Source organism: Strix aluco, chromosome 15 (assembly GCF_031877795.1).
Source record: "Strix aluco isolate bStrAlu1 chromosome 15, bStrAlu1.hap1, whole genome shotgun sequence".
In the NCBI taxonomy this organism is placed as follows: Eukaryota; Metazoa; Chordata; class Aves; order Strigiformes; family Strigidae; genus Strix; species Strix aluco.
In genome coordinates, this window is record NC_133945.1 from 4,500,925 (window position 1) to 4,508,055 (window position 7,131).

Genomic DNA, 7,131 nt, shown 5'->3' on the forward strand with positions numbered 1-7,131 from the left:
TACATCTAATCCTGGGCGGGCAAGCATGTGATCGCCCCTTTCCCGGCTCCCCCCAGCTAAACCCCGCCGATGTCTCCAGTTCTGCAGAGCCAGCCGAGCACGGAATGTCTGTGCCACTGCCCGGGGATGCCGTGGTATGGCTAATGCCAGCCACCAGGCACGCGTCCCGTTCGCCCTGAGCAGCACGGCCCCTGGTTCAACAAACTGAGCATTTATTTTAGAAGCACAACCCCTTCACTGCTCTACCAGTGAGGTCCCCTCCTTGCCTTGCACTTGCAGTGGCTGTTAATGAGGGTTATAATCATTAACGCCAGTTATAATCGATGGTTAACCTGCCACCACAAACTATTTAAAGCCAATTGCGGGCGTCACCGACCTGTGCTAAGCCCGGGCTGCGGCAGCACGCACTGACCCCCTCCTCCCCAGCAGCTGCCAGCCAGCTTCAGCATTTCTAATTATTTATATCATTTGGGGCACAACTTTTGCATGGGTTTTTTTCCCCCCCTCCTGTTTAAAGTTGTCTTGTCACACCCCAGCATACGAATGATCCTTTGGACTATTAGGAAAGCCCTGGGAGCGAGCACCAGTGGGCAGATGGAAACTGAAGCTGGGTGGGGGGGCTCATCCCTGTAAATTATTGATGAGTGGTGAGGTCACAGCTGGCCCCATCGTGCTTCCCTGTATCCAGCTGTGGGTGGGATGGACAGACAGCAGGACGGGCAGACAGCAGGACAGGCAGACAGGTCACTGATTCAGGATGATGGAAACGCACAAATGAGCAGCAACCCGCTGCATGATGTGTATTTTATTTCTTATTCTCCCCATCAGTCATGACCCCACGGCACCAGCCCAGAGCAGCCAGGACCTGGGGATGAGGTGAGTCCCAGGGATTACAAAATGCATCCATCTGTCCCCATCCCTCATGGCCCGGGAAAGCCGCCAGCCCCACCCAGGTCCTGTGCCCACCGCTCCCCCCCAGCACCAGGTAATGTTGGGACATGTGGGGACTAACTGGGGAATGCACTGAGTGGTAGAGACAGTGGCTGCTGCCCAGCCCCAAGCCAAGGCGTCCCGTGGGCACTGGGCATGGCAGGTCTCTGGAGACTCGGTGGTGGCCGGTGGCACCTCCAGATGGGGCATGAGCACCCGCAGGAGATGAGTCGGGAGACCTCAGTCCTTGGGGTCAATGCTGCCGCCCCAGCCTACACCGCCCATGCTGTGACGAAGAGGAGGGAGGAGGCCGGTGGGTGGACTCAGGACAGGCAGGTGAGGGGCCCCGCAGCACCCAGCAGTCACCCAGAAGGATGTGCCCGTGCCCGGGGTGACAGCCCGCAGGCACTGCTCGCCGGGTGTTAATGAAGCTGCCTGAAAGAAGAGGGTGAATTAACCCTGATCGCGCTCAGCATCCTTTCTGAGTGACTGTGCAGGATGTGCCGCTGCCAAAATCCTTTTCACCTGCCACCTCCCAGCACAGTGACAGGTCCCCTGATGAGGCACAGTCCCCTGCCTGGGACAGCCACGACCACCAGGGCTTTGTCCCTACGCACCTTTAGGGATGCAGCTCTGCTTGACACCCTGCCCCGGGCCAGCCCTCTGCAACACATCCCTGGCCAGGACCCCTGTCCATAGGGGCACCCCACGGTGCATTTGGGCTTCAGGACCTTCCCCAGCCCAGCAAACCCTCCTGCTGAGGGGTGCCGGTACCCCACGCTGGTGCGGGGAGAGCTGCCTGCTCCCAGGGCTGTCGCAACCCGGGGCTGGGTGGTGCCGGGCGTGAGCCCCGGGACCGGTTTCTGCTGCTGGGAGATGAAGGACAGCAGGGTTTGCCGAAACCGCTGGGGTGCCGGGGTGCCGTGGCCAGCTCGGGGCTGGGCCAGCCTCTCCCAGTCTCACCGGATTGGGATTGTCAAAGGCGGTGTCACCCTGCTCCGGGGCAGGACAGCAGCCAGGGGCTGTGGGGATGGCGAAGCCACCCTGATCCTGCCCTGGTGCCAGTGGTCCAGCTCCGCTGGGGTGCCCGGTGCCCTGGAGCATCATTTCCACCTCCCTCCTTGTAGCTGCTGGGAACCCGCAGGGATGCCCCACGGGTGCATCAGCCCTTGCCCACAGCCCTGGGGGGTCACAGCATCCACTGAGCCAGGCTTGTCGGGAGAACCATGGAGACCTGCTGGGGAGAGAGGCACTGCCTTGCCCTTTCCTCCAAGAGTTTCTGTGCTGGCGGAAATAGAGAATTATCTTCCTCGCCCATCAGAGGCAGCTCCCCGTGGGTGCGCTCCATCTGCATATTTATACAGATGCAAACATTACACCCTGGAAATTCCCAACCTTTACATCATGGGCCAAAGCCTGCCATGGACCCTTGACCTATTTCTCCCTCTTGATGGGTTCTAGGGAGCCTGTGCCAGGGCAGACCTTGCCTTGGGATATCCCGGCCAGGACCTCAGCTGCAGGTGATGGTCCCCTGCAGGCAGTGGGACCCCCTTCAGCATCAGGACCACTGTGATGGTTTGGGGCTCCAGGGGTGCATGGCTGACCTCCAAGCTCCCACAAAACCAGTGCTCCTGCACGGGTGTCCAGGGCTGCAGCACTGTGCCACACAGGAGGCAGAAGGGACACCTGCGAGCCCTGCCCGGGGGGAGCTGGGACCCCCCCCACCCTCTCTATCCCTTCATGAGACAGGAGAATAAGGACCAAGAGCAGCTGCCACCACCTTGGATGCAACAAGCACATCGTGATCTTAAGATCCTGATGCCACCAGCCCCGTTGTATGGTGCTCGGTGTCTTTCTGAAAGCCGTGGCTGGGGACACAGGATCCTGCCAAGGTGGAGGTGTCCCCCCATCCCTCGCCCCCAGTTTTCTGCAGATGCCCCCCCTCCCTCCTCGACACCCTCTGTATGTGCCACCACTTGCTACCTCCAGCCTGACACCCCCAGCACCCCAAAGCCACCACACCAGCACATTCAGCTACACTGCCAGTGACAACGGGGCTCCTCTGCTCCGTACCACACCGGGAGGATGAGGAAGAGCTGAATTTAATTTATTCCATGCTGCATTTTCATGCCAAATGAGTCAGAGCGCCGGCCTCACTCAGTCTTTGTTTTCCTTGGCTGCTAGCACCAGCTTTTGCTTAGTGTTTGTTCAATATTTAACTCCCTTGATGGCACTTAGGTTCAAACCAGAAAGTGCAGAAGAAAAAGCCACTTCCCTGCTGGGACAGGAGCTTTCCCGTCCTTCAGCTCTGCTTGGGAGCGATGCACTTGTTTTATGCTATTTATTTCTCACAGCTTGATGAAGCCCTGAGCTTGGTCCTTCAAGCCACTGCATCCCACAAGACTCATTTAAAGCTATTGAGGCTCACGGGCTGCGGGATGAAGCCAGAGCAGCCAGGCTGGCTGCTGATTTCAGAGCAAAACCAGCCTTAGACAGAGCTGAAGGAGGTTTCACCCGGCACAGGACTAGTTAGGAACGAGCACGGCTGCATTCCAGTGCACGTGGGAGCCGGCGAGAAGGAAGCAGCAGCACCAAGGTGTTTCGGTGCCCTGCTTTCCTGCACCACACCGGCTGTAAGCGGGAACTCCCTTCCCACCCCAACAGCCAGCAAACCCCCGACATGAGAGTAAGCGGTTCAGCTGGCCCCTCCAAGGGCTGTCAAAAAGTCCCACCCAGAAAATAAATGAGGTTTTGGCTGATCCATTGTTGGTTTGTGTTCCACCGAGTGTCTCAGCTTCTGGAAGAAATTTCCAAATTTTTTTGCCCCTACTCCCCCATCCAAAGCTAAATTGTAAAATTCTTCACTGGGAAATGGTGCTGAAAAGCCCTCAGGGCTGAGCATCCCCATGCCCAGCTCCTCTGCTGCAACAGGTCCCCAAAACCCCTCAATAACACAGGATGTGCCAGGGCCGCGGTGCCTTTTGGGGTGCTTGGGGAGGGGGATGCTACTGCCACGATGCTGACGTGACCCATCGAGCTCTGATGCCTCCCTGAGTTGGGATGGGCTGGCGTGGGGCACAGCGGGATGGCCAAGCCCATCGTGAAGACATCAGCAGGGAGCAAGACCCCAGCAGCTGATGCCCATCCTGCACCTCTGGGCAGCGGGGTCGGCTTGGCCAGTGGCGATGGGGCCGGTGCAGGGTGGAGCAGGACGAGCTCGGCAGGGTGTGGGATCCACGCCAGCAAAGGGCTTGCCAGGAAAATGCAATCTCGTTGCATAAAACGTGCTCCTCTCCCGCTCCCCTCCCGCGGCAGCGGCTCAAGAGCTTCTTACTCAGGTTAAGTCAATATTGCCACATTGCTGCCTCTGTCGAGGTGCTCACTCCCACGGCAGGAGATTGATGGGTGCTTTAAGGGCTGGAGAGGAGTCATGGGAGCACGGCTGGGGGGGGGGGTCCCGGTGGGCTCCAGCCCTGAGCGCGGCTTCCCAGGGTCCCCAGGAGCAGCATCCCTGGGTCTCAGCATCCCCCCATGAGCTCCTGTCTGCCCCGCAGTGGGGCCTGGCCATGCTTAGCAGCACCCCAGGCACAATGGGGTCAAAATCCTCTTCCCAGTATGGGCTCCTGGCTGGCAGCACACTCCTACTTCTTGATGCTCAAGAGACTTCAGAGGAACTGGTGGCACCGGGTCCAGGTACCGGCACAGGGTGCACCGGGTCTGGCAGCAGCAGGAGCTGGCGGGGGGGGGGGGGGGGGGGGGGGGGGGGGGCACAAAGCACAGCGGGGACCAGCTGCATCAGTAAAGTTGCCAAAAGGCCTATTTGCAAAATAAACGCTGCAAAAAAACCCCTACAACTCCCATCTCAGGTCTGAGTTGTGGCTCCAACAGACCCCAGGTAGGGAGGAAACCTCAGCACGGTGTGTGTGGTGCTTCGGGCAGGCACCAGAGCTGCCAGCACCCCCAAATCACAGGCCCCCAGGTTCCCAAAAGCACTCTGTGCAATATGGCTTTGCACAACGCCTCTGATCCCAAGCCAATGTAAAGGCAAAATACCTGGGCAGTTTACATAAGACATAGTTTTCCACTACGACGGAGTTTCTCTCCGCCCGGTGTTTCACCCAGCAGCTGCAATTTTGCGGCTCTCAAGGGCATTCGCACACAAAAATGAGCCACGCCAGAGATGCGGGGAGATTAGGAGGATTAAGGCTGCAGAGCTGGCACAGGAAAAGATGTAATGCAAAAACCCTCCGGTAGGCAAAGGCATTTCATCCCTAAACCCCGCCTCTGCTCACCTCCGCAAAGGGTTTAAGAATGAGGGGCGCTCTGGGATGTGTACAGGTCATGGGGGGAAGCTGGAAGAGGAGCAACTGCTCCCCTGAGCACCCGGGAATGTGTTGCCGCTGGATATCGGGGGGGATACAAAAGCACAAAAACCAGAAAGTGTTTCTAGAGCAAATAAAGACAGGCAGAACTTCACGTGGTAAAATATAAGTAGGTGGGTTGGGATTCTCCCTCCTCGTCCCCCCTTGTTTCGGGGTCGGAGCCAGCACACGCTGCCCGGGGCAGGGAGGATGGGGGATGTGGGTGCTGCCTGGCCGGGCAGGGCTGCCTCTGCAGCATGGGGATGCTCACAGCCTCCCAACGACCCGCAGCACTGGGAAAATCCTCCTCCCTCCCAAAAATAAGGAAAGCCTGGTCTGCTCCTCGGCCAGGGTGAGAACCTGGCACGGATGCGTAGCTGTGGTGGGGAGCGTGCCAGCCCCCCGGCACTGCCAGCCCAGCCAGCCCGCAGGGATTAGCTGGTACCCAGGGGTTCGGATGAATGGTCCTTACCAATGGGATTCTCACAAACTGAATCTATTTGGAAGCAAAAATTGAAGCTGGGCACCCTGAAGACAAAGCTGTAACCTCCGTTATAGTTAGAACAGCGTCATCATGGCTGGTAACTGATAAAGCCCAGAAACTCAGCCCCAGCCAGTGTGGGGTCAGCCAGCAGTCCCTGTTTCAGGGCTGTTTCAGGGTTGGTGCGGGAGGGCGGCTGCTGTCGGGCTGCTCCAGCCTCACCCTGTCACCCCCCAGCAGTGGACGGGGTATGAGTTTCATTGCATGGTTACACCCCATGAGAAGCTTGATCCCGGCAGGACTCTGCCACCCCTGCCAGGACACGGCACTGCCAGATCGGGCTTCGGCACAGCCTTGAGCACCTGCGAGTGTGTTAAATACATCTCTGCTTGATGATGCTTGGCTGGATGAGGCCATGAAAACCCAAAGCATTGCTATTTTTTTAGGGTGGTAGCCCGGCTCTGAGCAGGTCGCAGGCTCTGTGGGGCATCAGCTGCAGGTTTCAGCCTCACAGCCTCGCTGGCTTCTGGTGAGTAATTCACCACTGAGAAGCAGTTGGCAAAGCTGAGGAGCACGGTCAGACCACCCCAGTGCCACGGAGCCTCCGGCAGCCTCCCCGCTGCGTGCCGGTGTGCCTAGCCCCTGCAAAGAAACTACCTCTTGCCGCGCAAAAGCAGCCAGAAGGACAACCCATGCCGAACGGGGATGGAGGAAACGCTCCTACAAACACACACACACACTTGCCTTGCGCTGTCGCCGCCGGGACCCACAGCCTCCCAGCACCCCGGGCAGGTGAAGCTGGACCCACGCAGGAATGTCTCACCGGCTGGAGGGCTCTGTGCTCTCTAAGGACGCCTGGGATGAGCCACCCTGGAGCAGAAGCAATCGTCGGACGCAGGGGATCGGGATCAATAGGTCACAGCGTGCACTGACTTGCCCCCAGAATGAAAATCAGCAGAGGATTTGGGGCTGGTGGGGAAGCTACAATGAGGCCTTTAATCCCACATGGACACAAAATCCCAGGATAAAAAGGCCAGAGCTGGTCCTAATTGTTGACTGCTGCGTGCATGTGGATGTGTGAGCAAAACCTCTTAGGCTGCAGTGGAGCTGGGGGAGGCATCTCATTGCCTTCTCCTGCTTGTATGCCCGAGCCCCCAAGGCGGAGGGGATCCCCCTTTGTTGGGGGGCTCTGCCCCAGCACACACAAGGGCAGCGCTGGCACTGGCCTCCCGAGCGGGGCCGCAGGCCCCAGGGAAGGATGCACCTGGATGGAGCCGTGATGCTCCACACACCAGTCCCTTGGAAAGAGAAAACACCCGGGAGGTGCTGGGGCAAAGCAGGCGGGGCAGGGAGACCGGT